The sequence below is a fragment of the Dasypus novemcinctus genome, chromosome 17 (genome assembly GCF_030445035.2).
Source record: "Dasypus novemcinctus isolate mDasNov1 chromosome 17, mDasNov1.1.hap2, whole genome shotgun sequence".
Classification (NCBI taxonomy): domain Eukaryota; kingdom Metazoa; phylum Chordata; class Mammalia; order Cingulata; family Dasypodidae; genus Dasypus; species Dasypus novemcinctus.
In genome coordinates this window covers 76,686,436-76,711,195 of record NC_080689.1, presented here as the reverse complement: position 1 = coordinate 76,711,195, position 24,760 = coordinate 76,686,436, and the positions used below count along the sequence as shown (strand labels likewise).

At 35.1% G+C, this 24,760-nt stretch overlaps 1 long non-coding RNA gene across 1 annotated transcript in view; it reads left to right on the top strand.

Moving 5' to 3' along the window:
* The window catches only part of LOC131273870 (uncharacterized), a 51,703-nt gene extending 27,021 nt beyond the window's left edge, over positions 1-24,682 (top strand). The window contains exons 2-3 of the long non-coding RNA XR_009181040.1: positions 13,663-13,807; positions 24,516-24,682. This is a non-coding gene — a long non-coding RNA (uncharacterized lncRNA). The remainder of the gene's footprint in view (positions 1-13,662; positions 13,808-24,515) is intronic.
* The last annotated feature ends 78 nt before the right edge of the window (positions 24,683-24,760 follow it).

Sequence of the window (24,760 nt, the reverse complement as noted above, 5' to 3'; positions counted from 1 at the left end):
ACTTGGCTGAGCAGGAAGATATCTAACAATTAACTCCTGCCCCTGGTCTGTAAATCAGCCTGCAAAAGCACAACCTTGCAGCTGCATTCTGCTTCTGTAACACTGTTTGCAAAATTTCACCTTGCAACATTTTAGCCAATGAGCAAAAGTTATGCTGATCCCACCTGAAATCCTATATAAACCTATGAAAACTGAAAAAAAGGGGCTCAGAATTTGGAGATTGACTCTCCTCTGGGCCCATGTGTAATAAAACTGTTTCTCTAACTCTCTGGAGTGCCGGTCTTGAGTTTCTTCTACGGTTTAGTACTCCTGGGTTTGCTGCAACAGTGTATATTGTATACACCCTAATCTAGTCTTACATACTTTTGTTTGTTTGTTTGTTTTTTGTTTTAGGTATGTAGGAAGCTGGCATTCATATACTGAGTGACATCTGCTCCCCAGATGCTTATATACTTTAATTCTAGCCTTCTAAATTAGTCAACCTCAAAAGTGAAATATTGTAATTGGGTACTCCATATAAAAGATAAATTATTGAATTTATTCATAGTCTTATTCTCTGTCTACCCCACTCCCCCAGCATTATTTTTGTTAATGAATTTACTCTGGGAAAAACAATTCTAGTTTTTCTTTCATTAGATATCTTATTGCATATTTTTGATAACTCTAACTCATATTTTCTTCTTTATTGCCATAATCACACAAGTCAACTTTACTATTTAAACTGAAGACTCTTTTCAGCTATATTAAATATGCTCTGACAAATATTTTGTGAAAAAGGTTTAAATTTGTGGATTTTTCATTTTTCTGTATCTAGAGAATCAATAGGTGGCATGAATTACATATTTCACAATTTCTTGCTTATATGGTGCTGTATACCTATTGTATTTCAAGAAAAAAAACTTAATAGGATTTATCTTGGGATTTCTGTGATGTCATTTTTTTCATTGAATTGTATACTCTCTCTAATCAATCAATTATTTAGGAGATATATGTAAATCTATCCTTTAATTAATATTTCCCTTTTCTTATTAACCTTTTTTAAAAATAGGTAAGTGCTTATTCATTAAGGTTGAAGAGAAGTATTTCCATTCTAATTGTTGTTTGTTAATTTGTGCAGCAAGTAAAAATTACTTCACATCTTGTGTTTTAGAAAGGTTCATGAATGCATATTGTATATTTTTTTCACAAATAATTATAATTCCTCATCAGAGATGATCATTTATTTCTGTCTTCCAGAGCTATATTTACTTTTATTAGCAATGGCCTTCATGCCCTTTTATTTGTGAATTTTTCCGTTTAGAGACCATGTTTTTGTTGTAAAGTCTAACAACTATTTTCTGAGGCATACATCTTGAATGTTGCCTTTCCCCCCCCCCAAAGTTTTATATTTTGCATTTTGCATTTAATTTTTTACTTATTTTGAGTTAATCTTTGCATAAGGTGTGGGATTTAGGTCTCCTCCTCTACCTCTTCCTCTTCCTTTTCCTCCTCCTCTTCCTTTTTCCTCTTATTTGATGCTTATGTCCCATTGCTTTAGCCCACTTTTTGAAAAAAAAAGTCTTTTTAATGTAATTGCTATTTTACTTTCATATATTAGTTGAACATATTTGTATTGGTCTATTTCTGGGTTCATTATTTCATTGATTGATGTGTATATCCCTCCCTCAAAACTATGTATTTTAATTATTGTAGCTTCATAATAAATGTAAATATTGATATAATATAGATGATTCCTTACACTTTATTCTTCTACTTCAATCTTAGATGTCCTTGACATTTTAACTAACCATGTACATTGTGGAAAAACATATCCATATCCACAAAATTGTGTTGGGCTTTGTTAGGAAGTGTGTTCAGTCTGTATATCAATTGCAAATTACTAAATTTGGTATTTTGTTGAGACTTGCAATCCATAAGCATGGTATGCCTTGATTTATTAAGGTCTTCTATGATTGTTTATCAGAATTTTGTAGTTTTCAGTATAAAATTGTTATACTAATTTTCCTAGAATTAGACCTAAATGTTTCTTTTTTTGGGGGGTGTTATAAATGATGATGCATTTTGAGATATGATATCTGCATATTCATTGCTTTTCATAGAAATAAAATTGACATTGTATTTTTTAATTATTTATTTATTTTTAAAAATTACATTCAAAATATATGAAGTCCCATTCAACCCCACCGCCCCCACCCCCCGCTCCCCCCACAGCAACACTCTCTCCCATCATCGTGACACATCCATTGCACCCGGTAAGTACATCTCTGAGCATCACTGCACCCCGTAGTCAATGGTCCACATCATAGCCCACACTCTCCCACGTTCCATTCAGTGGGCCCTGGGGGGATCTACAATGTCCCGTAATTGTCCATGAAGCACCACCCAGGACATCTCCTCGTCCCGAAAACGCCTCCACATCTCAACTCTTCCTCCCATTCCCCAAACCCAGCAGCCACCATGGCTACCCTTCCCACACCCATTCCACATTTTCTCTGTGGACATTGGATTGGTGGTGTCCATTGCACATCTATGTCAAGTGGTTTGATTTCGTGTACTCTGGCCTTGTTTCTCATTTATTAATCTCAGGAATTCTTTTCTTGTACATTCCATGGAATTTTATACTATAGACCACAATATCATCTGCAAATGGGGATGGATTTATTTTTCTCTTTACAATCCATCTGCCTTTTCTTTACTTTTCTTTCCTTCTTGTAGTGTCTAGAACATCCAGTGTAATGTTGGATAACAGTGATGAGAGCAGACCTCATCGCCTTGTTATCAGTCTAAGGGGAAAAAGTTTCAGTAGTTCACCATTAATTTTTATGTCATCTTTAAGTTTTTTTGTAAATTTTTTTAATAAAGTTGAACAAGTTTGCCTCCATTTCTAGTTTTGTGAGTTTTATTTTATCATGAATGGATATTGAATTTTGTCAAATAATTTTTGTGCAACAATTGATATGACCATATAATTTTTCTTAATTGCTCTGTTTTTATGGTGGATTACACAGACTTTATTTCAGACATTGAATAAACCCCATTTTTCTGTGATATATAATTCTTTATATTTCTGAACTCTATTTGATAATATTTTGTTAAGATATTTTGCTTCTACATTAATGATGACTTTTGGTCTTTAAATTTATTTTCTTTTTCTTTTTTTCCTTCTTTCTTTATTATTTCTATTTCTTGGTATTACCTTTGTCTGATTTTGGTACCAGGAAAATGAATTGGGAAGTGTTCCTTCCTCTTCTATTTTCTGAAAGAGACAGTATAGAATTGATGTTAATTCTTCTTTAAATATGTCATAGAATTCTCCAGTGAAACCACTTGATCCATGGAGATTTGTTGTGAAGTCTGCTTTATCTGATATTAATATAGCCTTTCCTACTTTCTTTTGATTGTTTGTGTGGTACTTTTTTCCATCCTTTTATTTTTAACCACTTATATAGTTATATTTGAATTGAGGTTCTTGTAGGCAGGATGTATTTGTGTAATTGCTTTAAAAGTCCATTCTGACAATTTCTGTATTTTAATTGTTGCATTTATAATATTTACATGCAATGTAGTTATTGATATGTTAGGGAATGATTTTGCCATGGCTTTGTTTTTTGTTTTCTGCTTGATCTTTCTCTATCATTATCTCTTTTCTTTTTCTGCATTCCTGTGGGATATTTGAACATTTTTTTTTAGAATTCTGTTTTGATTTATCCATAATGTTTTTGAGTGTTATGTCTATATATAGAATTTTTAGTGGCTTCTGCAGGTATTTATTATTCAAACATCACTTACTATCAGTCTTTCAGTGTCAAATATTATATCAGTTCAAGTGAAGTGTAGAAAACTAACCTCCCATTATGTTTTTACTCCTCCTTTGGAGGCTATAATTCTCTATACATTGATAACACATCAGACAATATTATGATTTTTGCATCAGGCATCAATAATTTAAAGAACTGAAAGTAAAAGGACAGTCTGTTTTTATTGACGTATAAATTTGCTCTTTCCATTGTACTTTCTTCCTTCCTGACATCTCAAGATTCTTTCTTTTCTATTTTCTTTATCATTAGGGATCATTCTTTAGCTATTCTTTTAGACTACACTTGCGTATAAAAATTCTCTAGGTTTTCCTTCACATGAAAATATCTGGATTTCCCCCTCATTTCTTCAGAAGATATATTTTAATATAGAATTCTGAGTTTACAATTCTTCCTTCACTTCAAAAATATTGTGCTATTTTATTCTAGCATCCAAGGTTTCTGATGAGTAATCTGGCTACCATTCCAATTGTCTTTCTCCTCTAGATAATGTGTTGGTTCTTTTTCATCACCTTCGAAATTTCTTTCTTTCTCTTTAGTTTCAAGAATTTTAGTTATGATGTGTCATGGCATAGATTCGTTTCAGTTTATTCTGTTTGGAGTTCTTTATTCAGCTTTTTCGGATTTGTAAGTTTCTGCGTCTTCTACCAAATTTGGGAAATTTTCAGCTACTATTTCTTGAAATACTTTTTTAGGCCTACCTCCCCAATAATATGAATGCTTGAATATTTGATATAATAGAGTTCAATATGTTCCTGAAATGCCATTATTTTTTTTCCTTTTTTCGTTTTTTTGTTCAGATTGGTTAATTTCTATTGTTCTATCTTCAATTTCACTGGTACTTCTCTCTGTTCTTTCCATTCTGCTGTTGATCCATAACTGAGTTTCTTTTTTTAAAATTTTTTTTAAAGATTTATTTATTTATTTAAATCCCCCCCTCCCCCAGTTGTCTGTTCTCTGTGTCTATTTGCTACGTCTTGTTTTGTCATCAGCGGCACGGGAAGTGTGGGTGGCGCCATTCCTGGGCAGGCTGCACTTTCTTTAGCCCTGGGCGGCTTTCCTTATGGGTGCACTCCTTGTGCGTGGGGCTCCCCTATACAGGGGACACCCCTGCGTGGAGGGCACTCCTTGCGCGCATAAGCACTGCACATGGGCCAGCTCCACATGGGTCAAGGAGGCCCGGGGTTTGAACCACGGACCTCACATGTGGTAGACGGACGCCCTAACCACTGGGCCAAGTCTGTTTCCCATAATTGAGTTTCTTATTGCAGAATATTATTATTCACAGAATATTGTTTTTTTATCTCTAAAATATCCATCTGTATCTTTTATATCATCTATTGATTTATGTCTGCTTTCAAATTCTGTCATATAAGTTTAACATCTGGATTATTTGGGTTTGGGCCTCTGTTTACTGCCTGTTATTATTGAAAGTAAGATCTTCTTGGCATGATAAGTGATTTTTTTCAAACCTGGACATTTGTGGTATTAAAGTTAGGAGACTCTGTATCTTATTGAATCTTGTATCTTAACAGGCTTCTTTAGATATCATTTTTGCAGGAGATGGAGGGCATTGCCTAGTTACTGGCATGTGAGGGAGGAATTCCTTCCAGGATCTCCCCTTGGCGTTTGCTGACCCCTGGGAGAAGGAGGGGTTCTCTGTTACTGCTTGGGTCCCCCACTCATCCCTCTTATGCTGGAATGGAGGGAGAAACTTTGCTACTGCCCCCCTTATATTGTGGGAGGTGTCTGTGCTAGTTCAGATTGGTCATGAAAATGCCCAAACTCCTCTAGACCTTGCCTGAAAGCTCCTTAGTGGAAAAGGGAAGGGAATATTATTACCCCTGGGTAGGGTGAAAGTAGAGGTTGCCCCATACAGCTACACTGGACTGCATGGTGTGGAGCTTGTTATTTTTGAGTGAGAATGAAAGTCCCAGCTCCTCTCTCAACCGTCTTTGACAGCACTCTGAGCTGGGGTTTAGGGGCAGCTCCGTAGAGCCAGGAGTGTATGAAAGACTAAGTCATCTGTTAGACCTTTGTTTGATATTGGGGTGTAATGGGAAGGTTGTGGTTAATTTTTTTTTCTATAGACATTAGGTACGGTTTCTCCATTTTGCTAGGCTGTCATTTTTCTTGGGGCTTTTAATTTAATTTTTTTTCACCTGTTGATCTTTCTACCCTGCTGGTTTCTCTGATAATTATTCTGGGATATATAAGAGGCATAAAAACAACAACAACAACAAAAATAACACATGGCACTGTGCTCTTCTTGAGGTTCTGAGGTCTCTAGTAAATCTGCTTCTTCTCTCCATCTTCAATATTCTTTTGATATTTGTTTTATATATAATAACTCCAACTTTTTGCTCTAATTCATGAAAGAAATAGTGAAAAGTACATGCCATTCTTTTTTTTCCCCATGAGCAGGATGTGGAAAATGCTTTGTGTGCAACATTATGCATTCTGCAAAGACTAGCTGTAACATTTTTATTGATAGGAGAAATAATACCATTACTCCAATAACGTGAAGTATATGCTTTTAAGTGGGTATGTAGGTTGGTAACAATGTTTCAATATGAGAGGTAGAGATACAGAGGGAGGGTCTTAGAGAGCTTAGAGTAGAAAGTAAAAAAGACTGATTCTAAAATAACAGTTAAAGAAAGACTGAGTGTCTACTTGGGATAGCCTAGAAAACCTTACTTGAAAATAGAAAAAGGGAAAGACATCACTGGGAATCAGATCCATGTTTTAGTAACATAGCAAACAACTAATACAATGCAACAATTAAAAGAAAGTGAAAGGGAAGAGTCTTTTTAAATCTTAATTAGAAGTTCTTTATTTTATGTGGATGTAAATATTTTTTTCTTTTCCTCCATGGATGCAACAAATTCCTGGATAATTTGTCTATGCCACTTTTCTTCTTAAAGAAGCTTATCCCATAGTCTATGCTGTGTGGAAGCAAATTTAAAAATTTCATATCCCAAACCAAGTTCTATGGAAGAGGGAATGAGACACAGTATAAACTTTATAAAGAAGGTTCTCTTTATTGCAGCTTTGGAATTACAATAAAATAGCTGCACAGTCTCAGTTTAGCTATTACACTGAGAAATTATGTAAAGCAAAGATAAAAGAGACAAAAGAAACCTAAAATCAAAATAATGAAGTATCTTATGAGAGAAAAACCCCTAAAGATCCATATGACTTGGTGAAATGAAGAAAATAACAAAGCTACTGACATAACAGTTACCACAGCTTATCTTTTGGTAGACACATTTTAACTCTTGCCTGTGGGTTCTTTAATATATCTCCCTGTTTATGGAAATTTGTTTTATTTTTTAATGATAATGAAATTCTCTCATTTTGGTAAATGTTATTCTCCAAGCCTTCAGATTTCAAAAGAGCAAATTATATTTTTCATGTTACACTTGATTCTTATTCTAGGATTTAAATAGTAGTTGCCAACCTTCTCTTTGAAAGATTGTACTTTAAAAAAATGTCAAGTATCAAAGAACAAAGAGATATTCAAGAGTTCTTTTACAATTTATAAGCTCACAAATTGACTTATTTAAAGAAAAAGTGTATCTGGTGAATAATAAAAACACAATGCAGAAAATTTCTATAATATTCATCTAATCGACTCAGGAAATTTTATAACAATACAAGGGCATGATAAATTATAATTTTTTACAAAATAACTATTCAGTTCAACGAGATGAGATATTATAAGTCAAATTAATTGAAAATGACAGAAAATTTTGGGACATTGGTATTGTCCTGCATGACATTATAATGGTGGATACAGACCATTACATATTTTGTGAAAACCTGTAAAATTGTGTGGGGCAAAGTAAAAACTATAATTAAACTAGAGACCATGGTTAGTGGCAATGCTTCAATATGTGTTCATCAATTGTAGCAAATGTACTGCACTAATGAAGGATGCTGTTAATGTGGAAAATGGTGGGAAGGGGAGTGGTGGCATATAGGGGAATCCCCTACATTCTTGATACAACATTCATTACTCTAAAGCCTCTTTAAAAATAAAAAAATAAAATGTTTAAAATAAAGATAATGAATATTATATATTCCCTGGGAGACCAGAGTTGAGGGAGCCACGTTGGGCTAGGAAGACTTCATGGATATCTAGATCACACTTAGAGAGAAGTGGAGAAAAATTTTACACTAAGCTTGAGAGGGAAGCTTTAAAATGAACAAAGGTAAGTTTTTATTACCAAAAGGATCAGGTTATAATAACCAGAAGAACCAGAGAGTTATGGGATCTGGAATGGAAGTGTCACTCAGTGGTTTCCACTCTAATGCATCCAACCGTATTTCATCCTAATACAGTGAAAAGTCTGTTTTGTAAATAAATAACTAAAAACACAAATAAACAAATAAGCAAATAAATGTATTAGATATGTAGTAAGGCCAACTAGCAGAAGAAATGTCTGATTCTGATCAGGTTATCAGGAACCCCAAAGAGCACTACAGATTAGTTGTGTTACCATACAAGGGTAAAAATCTGCTAAATTGTTGTTAATATAAATAACACTGTAAATGTGAAGTATTAATTGTTGCTCACGGTTTTTCTGGTAAGCCTGCTCTCCCATCCCTCTGGGAAGTACTTAGGATAAATTTTTGTTTGGACAAGGAAAGCAATTATTTTTTCATGGAAACTTTCAGGCATGCCACAGTTCTGGCTCTCTTCATCATCATTGCATTGTGTCTTGCACAGAAAAAAAAAAGTTACCCCACTTTATGAAGATATTTGGAATGTTATTTTGACTTGCTGTGACACCATTCCATGTTTTAACATGATGAAACAGTCATCACAATAAGAAAACATCCGGGACTTTTCTGTTTATTTATCCAAGTTGCACTGACCTAAGTATGTTCAAGTTAATTTCTCATCACCAAATTTTGTTGCTTAGTATGTGTGTCTAAAATAGTGTTAAATGAAACTTTGCATTGAAATGCAATATGCAATATGCAATATGGCTTTCTATGCAATAAGCCTTCGTGAATATGTTTGAGATGCATAGGTACAAGATGGAAAGGAAATGTGCAACAAAAAGTTCAACTTGGGGAGATAAATAGCTCCATAGGACATTTCTATTAACTGTTTATACTTCCTTATTTATGTGAGATCTTCTCTTATAAAAAAAAGGAGAGTAATGGTGAAAAATAATTCATTGGACATAGACATTTTGGATCTGGTATCTGGAATTAGAATTCCTGGAACAACTGTTGTTATTGGAATAAACTAATTTATCTATCCTGTAAAATGTGAAAAGAAAAATAAAGTATACATTATAAAATTATAAGTTGTGAGATATTATTTTATTGGAAACTTTCTATAAAAGATAATACCTTTTCCCAAAAATAAAATAAAACTTGGTTTATTGAAATAGATTTTATATCAGTCATGCTAAGTTTGCCTAGCCTCATCAGATTTCATCCTTCTGGACAATATCCAACTGAGATAATGTAATTCTTTAAATGTATAATGTTTTATGAAGTGCTGCAACATCAAAATTATTATAGTATGTGAATTATTATAGATGAACATTTTATAAAACTCAAATCACTTTCATCAAAAACATAGAAATGCAAATTGAATGTTGACTCAAATTACATCAAAAAGGTCTTAAAAGCTCTTGTAAGACTACTATTATTGGAGAATTTTTAAAAAATGTCGTATTTACATTGACGCAAATACATGCAAGAAAAAGTTGACCTTTGTAGGATTTCAACTCTCCCGTGATGCTGGTTCCAGCAAGGAAAAACATATGTAGAAATTCGGAGTGCGAAACAGGAAGTCTTCATAGATAGCAAACGTTCTTTACAATTGGCAAATAGTAAATATTTCTAGAGAGTTTTTACTAATAAAACATTAAATTAGAACATTTGCTTGACTGATCAATTTAATGTCATTCTAGATTTCTCCTTCACTCTTACTCTATTATCCATTTAATTGGTCACTCATTGTTGCCAAACCACTTCCTCTTAAAGTGTTCACTGCCTAACTAGGCCTAATGCTGATTCAGTGTTTCTCACTGGAGCTTTAGCAATAGTGCCTAAACTGGTTTCTTTGCTTTCAGTTTCATCTCACCTTTTCCATTACACTAATATGATTTGTATCTTCAATCCACACTCTACACCTTAGAATAATTATCCAAAATAGACCCCCAAAACATACAATCTACTAGTGCCTGGATCTCGAGATGCTGGGGTGAAAAATGCCAGGTGATGAAATCATATGAAAGATAAAGGATAAGTTTCCTAATTAATGCATCAATGCCTCAGAAGAAATTGGTAGGATTTGCCGCACAGGTGTTATACTAGGATAAGAAGAAAAGGAATGGTTCAAATGCAAATACATTGAAACGTACTTTAGCATGAATTATTGACCACTTTACTTAAGAATATTTTGTTTCCCTGAATTGTTTCTCATTGAGCAGGGAAACAAAATCCACCCGGTTTCACAGGCACTATATAATCAGGAGGTTATGAAGTCAGAAAGTGCGCAGAGGAGTAATTGCTTCAGTCTACCCAAAACAGTCAATAAAACATCTGCCCCTAAGAGGCATGGAATTGAGAGGTGGCATTTTTGCTTAAACTTAAAGCCTGAAAAGGGATATCCTGGTGGTGCAAAAACCACATTCAGTTATTATTCAAGAGTATATGCCACCTGTTTAGACATTTGAAAGTCAAATGTCAAAAGACTTGAATTTATTTGAATTTTCTTTTAAAATGTGTATTTATAGACAATACACATAAAATATACATGATATGCAATGATGCAAATGCATAACATCATGTAAATATTTTTAAAATTCATAATTATATAAATCTATATTTGTTAATGATCATTAGATGTCTCACATTTTAAGTTTGCTAAGCCATGCATTTACATATCCACTTCTCACTTCTCTATCAAGATAATGGTACATCAAGGAATTGAGAAAGCAAGCTACTGTTGAGAGGAAGCTCTTTGTAGGATAATAACGAAAAAAGTCATGACCTTTGGACTGCAAGATAGCTGTAATTGAATTTAGGGCTAATGCTCACTAACCACATGGGCAATTAGCTTTAAAATGGCTATTCCTAATTTCACACTTTCTATCATTTTTGATATTTGAAGAATAATATTTACCAACATAAAGGTGCTTTTGATTTAAATGAGCTAGCATGTGGAGTAGCGACACTGAGCATTTAATTCCCCCTTCCCAGGCCTAAGTAAAATGTTTAACAAAATTGAAGAATCTTTGCAATAATGTGAACCTTTCTAAAAACTCATATTGATATCATAATTTGGATTTACTTCAACTATGACAAATCTGTGTATGTCCTGTATCCAGGTATGTGGTTTCCTCCATTATATACTTAGCTTTATCATCTTTATTGATGACATTATTCTCAAGTGTGTTTGTGATGTTGTCCTTGGGAGCCTGGTAAGGCAGTGGTTAAACCAAATGCTCTCGAATTAAGCAGTTTACCTTGTCTGGAGTCCTGGCTCTACCTCTTATTACTTCCATGACATTGGAGAAGTAACTTTACCTTATGCAAGTCAGCTTTCTCCAGTGTAAAAGGAAGGTGCACTAAGAGCTAATTGAAGAGGTTTCTACAAAGGTTAAGTACATCCGGCATATAAAGGGCCTAATTCAATAAGGACTCAATAAATATTAGCTGTTTCTCCTGCTACTGTTGTTGGTATTTCAAAGGACAGTCTCCTCCCATTAGCTGAAACAAGAGATCCTTGATACGGTTACGTCCATGACGTGGAAATGGATCAGTGCAACCTATGTTAGGCTCCAGGGAGTTAATATTTTATATTTACTAACAAGAGCAGTGTACATTATATATAATGGAAAACTGTGTAGCTGGCAGGAGGATGCTGACTCAAAGAAACAGCAGACATTTCCTGTCGTGGACCTTCATCCACTATTTGTTGCTAAAATCAATAGAAGCCACCAATGAAACAATAGAGCAAATTATTCAGTCCACTGCATTTGTTTCCTATTACTGCCACAAACTTACTGACTTAAACAATAGAAATTTGTTTTCTTATAGTTCTGTAGTTCAGAAGACTTGCTGAGCTAAAATCACGGTGTTGTCAGGGCAAAATTCTGAAAGAACCCATTTCTGTACATTTTCCAGCTTCTAGAAGACTATTTCATTCCATTCCTTAGCTCACAGCCTTCTTCCTCTAATTTTCAAAGTGCATTGTTTCCTTTGTATATTGCATCACTGTTACTTTGATTGCATTGAACAGACTCAGATAACCCAGGATAACTTCTTCATCCCAAGATCATCTGATTAGCAATCTTAATTCCCCTTTGTCATGTAATCTCACATGTTCATAGATTATGGAGATTAGGACACAGGCATTTTCAAGAGAACATTTTCCTACCTATCACATTCACTATCTGAGAGAACTGCAAAAAGGTTAGCAGGATAGTATAATTATAACGCAATCTTAAATTTTGGTATCATTTTAAAAAATTACATTCTAAGTGATTATTTCTTATGGAAAAAAAAACAAAACAAACCTGTGTACTAATAGAATTTCAGAACAATTTAAGGAAAAAGGGGTGGTATTTTTCATTCAGTCCCACAGGTGCTCAAGACCAAATTGGTCAGACTGTATACAGTAGGCTTTATAAAGTTAACCTAGGCATTGATGAACTCATTGACCTGCCTGTATCTTTAGGCAAATGAACTGACACTCCAGAGCCAGGTTTCACATTTGTAAAAGAAGAAGAATAAATACTGCCTTTCATAGTCACAGGACTTTCTGAAGAGAAACAAATGAGTGAAAAGGAACACCAGAATGTGAAAAAAATTAAGGCAAATATATAGTTGTATAATTAATTGGGGTATCTTGCATCATTGGGGTAGAGATGGGGACAGGTGGTTCTTTAACTTTCAATTCTTCCCAACTTTCAGCCACATTGACTGAGAATGTTAGCACAGGTATGCATTTATTTGCCATTGACTCCAGTTTTCTTTAGAGTTACCAAAATCTTTATTGTATCCAGTCCCATACATTCAGGAGACAGAGCTTACAATATGGCAACCACTGTAGGTCTTCCCCCTTACAGCCAGGTTAGCCTTGCAAACATTAAATATTTTTTATGCACTCCACAAAATAGTGGTGACCAAAGACTTGTTTATTTTATGAAAACTTTCCATGGGTATTGTGGGGATGCAGATTCAATGCATAATCAGCTTCTACATTGACAATGTTCATAACTTATTTTATAGAACCAATATATTTTCCACTCTTGCCTTTATCTAAAAATAAAATGAGGGGTTGCCATCTCATTCTGTGATCAAATAGTTATTTTAAATTGAAGGTTTTATTCATCAAAGTTAATGGCATCCAGAAATGTTGAGGAGAAGTTTTTTAGTATCAGTTCCTGCCATTTACTTGCATCTGAATCTCACCTTGAAATGTTCTCATTGGCATTTCTGTCAATAAGTCCAATAAAAAGAAGGATTCCACATCTTCTTTCAAGGACTATTTGTGAAGAATGCTTTAAAAATTGTCTCAAACTGTCTAAATGAACCAATTGCCTCTATTTTGGCACACACACATATACATATATATAGACACACACACATGTATAAATGTGTATACATATGCATAAATACTAATATATACATATGTATATACTCACACAGTTATATATAATAAACACTAATGTATGTATATTACATATAAGACATAAATATATATATATACACACACACATATGTATATTTTTAAATCTTAAAGAGATGAATTTCATAGCTGAAAGTGCTTCTTACTTTAATCCAGACTCTGGAGATGTTTTTCTTCTTTTAGGTGTGGTGGAGAGGGTGTGCAAGTACCTGTATCCTTAATCAGAATAAAACAAGGACCAACGAAAGCAAAATAATTTTCATCAGGTTATGAATGAAGAAACAATTGAATAATTGTAATGGAAAGGATTGGAGAGGAGTAATGGAAGGTAGGATTGAAACTACACATTGCAGCCTTACTGCAACAATATGGTTAAAATGAAGTGGAATATATAGCCTGATTTGCAGACATTTAGGATTTTGGATAATTAGTTAAAAAATAAGGGAACCTATCAAAAATTTATGAGTCCACATAAAAAACTTGTATATGAAAGTTCATTGCAGCATTATTCATAAGAGCCATAAAGTGGAAACAATCCAAATGTCCATCAAATGGTGAGTGGATAAATAGAATGTGGTATATCCATGCAATGGAATATTATCTAGCAATATAAAAGAATGAGGTACTGATATAGGCTAAAACATGGGTGAACCTTGAAAACATTATGCTTCCTGTAAAAAAAAAACAGTCGCCAAAGACCACATAGTGGACAATTCCATTTACAGAGACAGAAAGTAGATTAGTGGCTGCCTTGGGCTAGGAGCATAATGGCTGCATGATGTGGGGTGTTTTTTTTTTGAGATAATATAAAAATTTTTAATTGATTGTGGTGAAGGTATGTGTGAACATACCAAAGGCCATCAAACTGTAGACTTTAAATGAGTAAATTGTATACTATTTGCATCTTTTGAGTCAGGAAGTGTTCTGAGTTCTTGAAATATATTCATTATTTAATTTCTATTATAACCCAAAGAAATATGTACTATTACTCCTTTAGACCATTGAAGAAAGGAGGCACAGAGAGGTTAATGACTTGCTCTCTGGCCACATGTCTAGGAATTGGTAGAGTTCTGCAACTGTACCCCAGCAGTCTGCAGAGCAAGGTCACACCTTTAATTTTTTACACTATGGTGACTTAGCTGGCAGAAAATTCATTTACCCATTTATCCATTAGCCAGAATCATCTGGATATTTGACATCATGTGAAAAATATTAACTGAGTATGTGTTTTGTTGTCCCGAAAACCCAGCAGCATTATGTATATCTTGCCTTGCTCTGGTCACATTGCAAACCCAAAGGAACTCTAACTTTCAGAATAAAACATTGCTTTCCCATCATTGCAGGCTTCTCTTTTAATCAGAGTTTATGCTGTGCTTCAGTGACCTGAAACCACCAGCAATAAGCAATCATGCCTACAATTGTCATCTCCTGGCCTGCCGGCTCTAAGCAGTGGTTTCTTTCTGTTGACACATATTGCTTAGCTGCTAGCATGACAAGCTGTTTTCTCACTGAAGCTCCACTAAAACACTATTGATTTTGGCTGAATGGCTAAAAAAGAGTCACTATCTTGTTATCATCTCCCTGGCATTGGCATTGGGAGGACATCCGTACTTTGGCAATTTTCCAAACTGGGAAAGCTATAGTTAAGAATACAAATCTAATACATTACAGTAACGAAATATACTAATATTTTGTTTTTTTCCCCCTTTGCTTTCTTTCTTTCCGTCTTTTTTTAACACAATGAATAGAATGAAACAGGCAGCTTTCCTCTTGGGTGCACTTCTTATAGATGAGTTATTCAACTGCTTGATAAAGGCTTTCTCAGCAAAAGAAATTTCAGTTTCTTGCCGAAGGGGGGAAATTCTCCTGATATGTAATTGGAATTTTTCAGAAAGTCAGTGACAGTCACAGTAAATATTTTCCCCTTTATTTTTTATTTTATTTTCTTCCCCTAATGCCTTTTTTGAGCATGATGATGGAAGTCTTTAACTTTTTAGATACATGTCTATTTACCTCAAGAACAAAATATGAATCATAACAGATCAATATGCTCATTCAATATTAAAAGCTTTGGTTTTATTAAAAGTACATTTTATTGGCGCTCTTATGGGAGTGTCTTTCTCCCTGAGAGCCTATGCAGCAAGATGTCTTCATAGCAAAACCTGCATTCAAATATCAGTTCCTCTAGGCACTGACTGCAGACCTGGAGTAGAAGAGAAAAGAGGGAGAGAAGTGGCCACTGAAACTCCTACTGCTATAACTGCAAATACCATTGACTGTCACTTTCAGCCTGGCACCAGCTAAGCCTCCCTGTGCTTTAGCTCACATATTGCCTACAAGCAACACTGTGAGATCTATTTCATTAACCTCAGTTTACATATGCAACAAGTAAGGCTCAGCAAGTTAAAGGAAACAGCTTTTCCTCACACTCATAGTGTGTGAACAAACTGAAACTAGATCTGCCTTATTCAAAACTAGAACCCTTTAAACACTCATATAATCTGTGTTTCTTTCTGAGGCTCAGTTTTTGCATTTCTAAATTATAAGTGTTGGATATTTGGTGGCATTTAAAGTAAGCTTTCCACATTGAGAAACTATAGCATTAATTCAGAGGATTTTTAGAGGATTCCTTCACTACCATCACCATTACTCCTTTTGACATACACACACACAAGCACACACATACACACAGATAGGGGCAAAATGTGAGATTTAACGTTAAGACTTAGATCTGCTGTTCACTAACTTAACTGTCCTGAAAAAGCCCCTTGACCCTCATGCATAATCAGCTAGCTCCTTTATAAAATAAGAACATTAATTTATTTATCTAGTTTACTAAGTTATTGTTAGACAAAAAGAAAGTATGTTTAAAAGTATATTGTAAAGACAAAATAAGGAAATACATGGTACTAAAATAGGCAACCGATTTTATTCCAAATTGAGAGAAGCTGATTAGAATAGTTGTTTGATGAAGGAAACTAATGTATTTATTCAATATAAATTCTTTTACTAATTTATTCTAAAATAATACCTTGTAATTTCCCTCAAACCATTAAAAGTAAGAGTCATACAACAAAAGGAAAATTGTAAAATTAATGAAAAATGTTTTTCTTTGACATTCAATAAATGTCCCAAAACACACTGTAGGCCCCCATATGCCTACAAAATCAACCAACCAATAAACCAGTGAAAACAAAGAGTGCACATTCTAAGCTCAGAACAGTGGGAGTCAAAAGAAATGGCAAGCAACCAAAAGAGCATGAAATCTTTAGATGTAGTACAGTATTATAGCAATAAGAAACTGCACTTAACACAAAAGGTGATTTAAGAAAAACAGTAGGCTTGACTGAATGGGATAAAATAGTACTCATCATAATTCTTTTGACAACCACAAATAATTGTTTAAAACTTACTTATGAGTTGAACTGCGACGGTTTGCTCGGTCGGTAGAGGTGGGGTCTGGCTGCGGACGAGGGGTCGGTCCAGCTCTGGACGAGGGGTCGGTCCCGCTTGGGACAAAGGGTCGGTCCCACCTGGGACGAGGGATCGGTCCGGCAGCAGACGAGGGATCGGTCTCACAAGGGGTTGCGCGGTTTGGCTGACGGGGTCGCCCGGCGAAGCCGGCGACGAACTGGGGACAAGGGAGGCCAGGCCCTTGTCGGGGGCTCTCAGGACTGGAGGGCGCATGGCAGAAGAACTACCGCGGAGACAAGGTAAACACGCAAGTCCACTTTATTGAGGGAGAGGCAACAGTTTTATAGGGGCTGGGGAAGGCTGATTGGTCGAAGCCACGCCCCGTTCTGATTGGTTGCCGGCGAAAGGTCAGTGGGCGGTACTGGACGGGGGAGGGGTGGTGGTTAGGGATTGGCTGTCGCTGTTGCTGGGGGAAGGGACAGGGTTTAGGGATTGGTGGCTGCTGTTGCTGGGGTGGAGGGCAGACTTGAGTTTCCCGCCCACGCCTGGCTGTTGCTGCTGTCGGGGGAAGGGAAAAGGGCGGGCTGGATTTTTCCGCCCACACCTGGCTGTTGCTGCTGTCGGGGGAGGGGAAAAGGGCAGACGGGATTTTTCCGCCCTGCGCCTGCGCAGGGAGAAAGAAGGCATCGTGTGGCGCCATCCGGGAGGAGGGGCGGCCGCGGAAGCATGGCTGCCGAGAAGGGGAGACCTGAGGGCACTCTGCGCCCATGCCAAGCTTCCTTCAGGGGTGGCGGTGAGTTCGACCAGCCACCCTATTATGGGGGCAGCGGCTTGGCCTGCCGCGGCTGCTCCCCCGCCAGGCCAGCAAACCACGCTTCAGCCCGAGGGGTGACCGCATTGAACATTAATGGCCATCCTTACAGAAATAATGTATCAACATAGCTACTAATATAAGGCCTATTAGCTATTCCATGAAGGAACATGAACATAATGTTTCATTCTTATCTTTATATAACCATCTTTTATCCTGCAATCTTGCTAAATTTTGTTAAATCCAATAGTATTTTAGTTCATACTTAGAAATTTCTACGAACAAACCATATCATATGCAAATATAATTTTATTTTTATTTTTCAGTTTAAATGTCTTTTATTATTTTCATCTCTTATTGCCCTAGATAGAACCTCCAGGGCAACACTGAAGAGAAGTTTCAAGAGCAAACATCCTTGTCATTTTCCTCATCTTTGTGGTGAAACATCCAGTCTTTCTCAATCAATTATAATTTTTTTTGTGGGATTTGTGTAGATGCTTTTTATGAAGTTGAGGAATTTGACTTCATAAATGCATTGTGTTGTTCTTAACAATACAATGTGTGTATTAAATGTTTCTTTTAATCATGAAACAGTGTTGGCGTTTATCAACTTTCAGCTGCATCTATTGAGATGATTTACATGATATTTAAATTTCATCGATATTATTCATTACATTAATTGAATTTTTAGATGTTGACCCCAACTTGCACCCCTGGGATAAATTCCATTTGGTAAGAGTGTAAAATTCTTTTTATATTTTGCTGGATCTTATTTGCTGGTATTTTGTTGAAAATTGTTGTACCCATAATGATAGGAGAATTTAGTCTATAGTTTTCATTCCTTGTGATTATTTTTTTTCTCTTTTTTGATACCAGCGTAACATTGACCTCACAAAATGAGTTCAGAAGTACTCTTTCCATATCTATTTTTGTACAAATCAGTGGAGAATTGATTCTAGATCTTTAAATGTTTGGTAGAAGTCAGCAGTCCAGCCATCTATGCCTAACTTTTACTTCATGGGTGTTTTTGGTTGATTTTTTTTTTTTTTTTTTGAGTCAGTTTTGCTTGTTAGTGTGTGTCTAGGAATTCTTCCATTTCATCTAAATTATCTAATTTTCTGATATACAATTGTTCCCAGTATTTCTTTATAATCTTTTTAATTCTGTAGAGTCATTTTTAATGTCCATACTTTCAGCTTATTCCAATCAATCAAGTTTCCTTTCTTTACTTCTTTGTCAATTTAGCTAAAGATTTGTCCATTTTATTTATCTTTCTGAAGAGCCAGGTTTTTATTTCATTTGTTCTTCCTGATTATGGTTTCTATTGCTTTTTCTATTCTCTATTTCATTCATTCCTGCTCTAATACTTATTATTCCTGCTCTAATATTTATTATTCCCTTCCTTCTGCTAGTTTTGGTTTAGTATACTCTTCCTTTTCCATTGTCTAAAGTTGGAAGAATAGGTTAATAATATGTGATCCTCTGTCTTTTTTAATGTAGATTTTACAGCTATAAATTTACCTGTAAGCACTGCATTAGCTCTAATTCAAATTTTTTTAATACTTTGTGTCTTAATTTCCATAACTCTTGAAGTATCTCTGAGATTTCTTCTGTAATTCATTTGTTATTTAGGAGTGTGTGGTTTAATTTCAACATATTTGTGAGTTTTACAAATTTTTCTCCTACTACTTTTCTAATTTAATTCCAATTTGGATGGAGAATATACTTAGTGTTATTTCTATCATTTTAAATTTATTGAGCCTTGTGTTTTTCCTTAGCATATGTCTTATTCTGGAGATTTTTCCATGCGCATTTGAGAAGAATGTGTGTTTTGTTGTGATTGGGTAGAGAGTGTTTTACAGATGTCCATTAAGTCTAGTTCATTTATAGTGTTATTCAAGTCTTCTATTTCCTTGTTGATCTCCTGTCTAGTTTTTCTATCCATCACCGAAAGTGGTTATTGATATCTCTAACAATATTTGTGGAATTCTGATTCTCACTTCATTTCTGCCAGGTTTGGCTTCACATATTTTTTTATATCTGTTATAAGGTGGGTATTAGTCATTCAAAGGGGTGCTGATTCAAAATACGGTTAATCTGTTGGCTTTTTATTTGGGATAGCAACTTACAGTTAACGGGCCATAAAGCATAAGTTACCTTCCTCATCAAAGTCTGTTGCCATGTATTTGAGCAAGATAGCTGCCCATGTCTGCAGGGTTCAGGCTTCCTGGGTTCCTTTCTTCCCAGGGCTTGCCTTTCTCCTGGCTCAGTTTCTCTGCTGTCTCACAAGGCCATCTCTCTTTCTGGGGCCTCTGCTGCGCTTAATCGAGACTTCTTCCTTTCTCACTTATTTACTTCTCTGTGTGTTTACTTCCTGGGCTGCAGGATCAAAACTCTCTCCCTTTTCTGTGGTGGGTTTCTCTATGAGTCATCATCCTACTGATGTGGCCCAAACAAAGCCTTAATTATTTAATCAAGTAAAAGTGAAACTTCTGAATCCAATATAATCTAATATGCCCAGAAGAACAGACCATTTTAAAAACATAATCCAATGTCTATTTTTGGAATTTATAAACAATTTCAAACTGCTACAATATGCATACGTTTTTACACATTTATATCTTCCTTATGGATTTACCCCTTTATAAAATTTTATATTATATTTTATTTTATAAAAATGTCCCTCATTTTCTCTGGTACCATTTATTATTATTTTTCCTTTTTAGTTGTTTATTTGTTTATTAATTTTTAGGAAGTACCCCCCCAGGGAACGAACCCAAGAACTAGTAAATCCAAAGCAAGCACTCGACCACTGAGCTATACCTCTCTGCACCTTTTGTTTTAGAATAGATTTCATCTGGTATTAGTGTTGCTACTCCAGCTTTTTGTAGTTGCTATTTGTATAATATTTCTTTTTCTATACTTTTACTTTAAAGATTTTCTTAAGTTTGAATCTGAAGTGTATTCCCTATAAACAGCATATATTCGGAACACATATCAATTTCTGTGTTTGTATGACCGTATATATTATACACATATTTTGTACAATGATGTTAAATCAATTAAGAGAATAAAGGGGAAATATGTATTGTTGGTACTTTTGTTTTTTCATGTGGCTCTGAATTGCCATGTAGGATCATTTGCATTCAGGCAGAAGAATTTCATTTAATATTTTTTGTAAGGTAGGTCTGCCAGCAACAGATTTTCTGTTTTTGTCTCTCTGGGAAAGTCTTTATTTCTCCTTCATTTTTGAACAATAACTTTAATAGATATAGGCTTTTATAATTTTTTTTTATTTTTTTAAAGATTTATTTATTTATTTATTTCTCTCCCCTTCCCCCCGAACCCTGGTTGTCTGTTCTCTCTGTCTATTTGTTGTGTCTTCTTCTTTGTCTGCTTCTGTTGTTGTCAGCAACACAGGAAACTGTATTTCTTTTTGTTGCATCATCTTGTTGTGTCAGCTCTCCGTGTGTGGGGCACTGTTTATGGGCAGGCTGCACTTTCTTTCCCGCTGGGTGGCTCTCCTTATGGGGCACACTCCTTGTGTGTGGGGCTTCCCTATGCTGGGGACACCCCTACGTGGCACCGCACTCCTTGTGCACGTCAGCACTGCACATGGGCCAGCTCCACACGGGACAAGGAGGCCCGGGTTTTGAAATGCAGACCTCCCATATGGTAGATGGATGCCCTAACCATTGGGTCAAGTCCACTGCCGATATAGACTTTTGGGTTGATAATTTCTTCCTTATTGAGTACATTGAATATGTTATCCCACTGCCTTTGACCTGCTTTAATTCTTCTAAGAATTCAGCTGTTAATATCATTGTAGTTCCCTTGAAAACACAATACCATTTACTCTTGCTCCTTTCAAGATATTTTCCTTAAACATTTGACATTCATAACTTTTTCTTTGGTGTCCTTGTTTGTGAATCTCTTTGCACTTTTCTATTTGAAGCACTTTGAGTGTGGTGAATGTGTAGGTTATTGTTTTTTAAATAAATTTGGGGACATTTAAAGCTATTAATTCTTGGAATGTTTTTACTGATCCTTTCTCTCTTTTCTCTTCTTCTGCTACTCCCAATTCATGTATGTGTGTTTATGTCCCATTAATCTCTGAAGTTCATTTCCTTTCTCTTCATTCTTTTTTTCTCTTTGTTTTATTCCTTATTTATTTATTTATTTGTGCAACACTCTTTGTTGCAAATGAAGTCAGTTCCTTTGGTAAGAGATTAGGAGATATCTGTTTTTATAACTGGTTTCTTCTCTTAGGCAAACTATTAGAAGCAGGACTCTGGAGATAGGGTTAAGGTCAATGAAAAGTTTCTCTCTGAGTGACTTCGGATCTAGAAGCAAAGACTTCAGTGAAAAGAATAAGAGCAGGATTCTCTTGCTTCTCTTTTCCTGATATGTAACCATCCCCTCACAAGATGTGGCAAAGTGACACAGGGCTCCAGTATTCTCAGCAGTGACATGTTTGAAGGTAGAAGCTTCTTCCATGAGTCAGGGCTGAAAAGAAGAAGGAATATTCCCTATCAACTATACTCATCCAGGATTTCAAGCTATCAACCTTCATCAACAGATATCTGGAGTCACAGTGAGAAATGCTCTGGGAGCTAGGGAGAGATGGATCTCTGTGTTCTTGGTTATAGAGTTCACTTGTGGATTCTCCATCTCACAAACCTGAGAAATGGGGAGGAAATGAATAGCCTTGGTTCAAATGCCACAAGTTTGACCTTTCTCACCTAATTTTAGTTGACGTGCTTGAATAGATATCTCTTCATTTGCTATTTACCAACTGAATAATTTCCAGAGACTTTAAATGGTTGCTTTCTTATACTTTTCATCAGTTTCCTTGGAAAGCAGGCCATCAAAGTTCTTCTTACTGTCATGGTTGGAAGTCAATCAGCACAATCACATTTTTTATAAAGTAAAATTTATTTTAACTTCAAAAAAAGATAATAGACAAAAGGCAGTTTAACATATTATCCCAGACAAGTCTGACAAGCACATTTATCTCCTTTAATCCTGACAACAAACTACTTTAGTCTTCAGAAAGATATGCAGATGAGTATAGACTGGTAAAATAACATGCCCAAGGTCTCTTTGTTTATGACGAAAATGACGAAAAAATGCTTAATCATATTCACATATCATGAAACTAAACCCCATATTCTTTTTTTATATTGTACCTCCTTTGCCTTTGCTGCAAAATATTATGCTATTATTAACTATATTCTAAAAGTTATATTAGTGGTATTTTTTCCATGATCATCATGTTTCTTAGCACTCTGTAGTAAAAGAACATTCTTGTATTTATATTACTAACCACAATCCTTATCTACTATCAAAATCACTATGTTATATAGTCCCTAGATTATTCTCTACTTGTATTTCCATTAATATTAACCTCCCTGGACTACCCCCTTTCAACCACAATCACATTTATTAATCAACAGTATTTGTTTTACTCAGTATAATGTGCTACTATCAACTACATCCATATACCAAATATTTACAATTAAATTTATTAAAGTTTCTACATACATTCAACATCAGCTCCCCCTTCTTAGTCCATATTCTGTAACCTACTAACCTATACTCTGAAGTCCAACTCCATACGTTTACTCACTGTATTTAATTCATATCAGTGAAACCATACTGTATTCGTTCTTTTGTGTTTGGCTTATTTCACTCAACATAATGTCTTCAAGGTTCATTCCTGTTGTCATAGGCAATCACTTTTGAAGGCAAATTGGCAACCTCTTACAAAGCTAAATATAATGTTTTCATATTATGTCCAACTACCATGCTCCTAAGTATTTATGAAAATGACTTGAAAACCTATGTTCAAACAAAAATCTGCACATGAATGTGTATAGCAGCTTTATTTTTCACTTCCAAAATTGGGAGCAATCAAGATGTCTTACAATAGCTGAATGGACAAACTTGTACATACATGCACTGGTATACTACTCAGCAATAAAAAGAAATAAGCTATCAAGTCACAAAAAGACAAGGAGAAATTTTAAGCTAAGAGGTCTGCCTGACAAAGCTATAAACATTTTGATTCCAACTATGTAACATTCTAGAAATTACAAAATTGTAGAGAAAGAAAAAATGATCAGTGATTTCTAGAGGTTTTAGGAAGTTATGAGAGAAGAATAAGTGAGGCATAGGAATTTTTAATACAGTAAAATTATTCTGTAAGATACTTTAATGATGGATATAACATATTACGCATTTGTCAAAACCAACAGAATTGTACAGCAGAAGGAATGAACCTTAATCTTGCAAAATTTAAAAAAATTCATTTAGGATTTAGGGGGATTCCAGCAAGGAATGCAGACTATGAAAAGAGTATTTAACTGTATTAAAAAGGTATGCAAAAACCTTTCTGAAGAGAGTGGGGTAAAGTGCTGACCCAATTATTTTTTTAAATGAGTAGATACTGTAAGACCAAAAGCAAAAGAACTGACCGTAGATATTGTACTCTAATTGATAAAGTTGTTTCTCATGGCATTATATGCTGACAATTCCAGTATAGCTATGTATGTGTACTGGACTGGAACAATTAAGAAAATGAATGTCTGGGGTTGAAACTCAGGTTTCTTATTGTTAAAGTACAAGTTTTCAAACAAGGGAGAGCAAGAATATTCCAGGTGATAATGGATCAGAGCTAGAAACATAAGTGTGAATTCATGTTTAGCTTAATATAGATGCAGGTAGTTACATTATTTACATAAAAACTGTTTAATAAAATATATGTATATACATGTGCTAATATGAGGACATATATCTTTTCTCCCACCAGGTAGGAGGGCCTACAAGAAACAACACACCAATAGCAACAAGCACACCTAAATCCCAGATATTGGTTTCTATTATTTTCAAATAAAAGGATTGCAGGCTTTTGGGATAAATGGTTGATTCCAGGACTAGGTCTGGAAATACACAAGATGAGCTTGGAGCATTTCAATGTGCCAGAAAAGTAAGAAAATGCTCGACATACACAAACACCCCCCACAAATGCATACATAATGATGAGGTTATATCAAA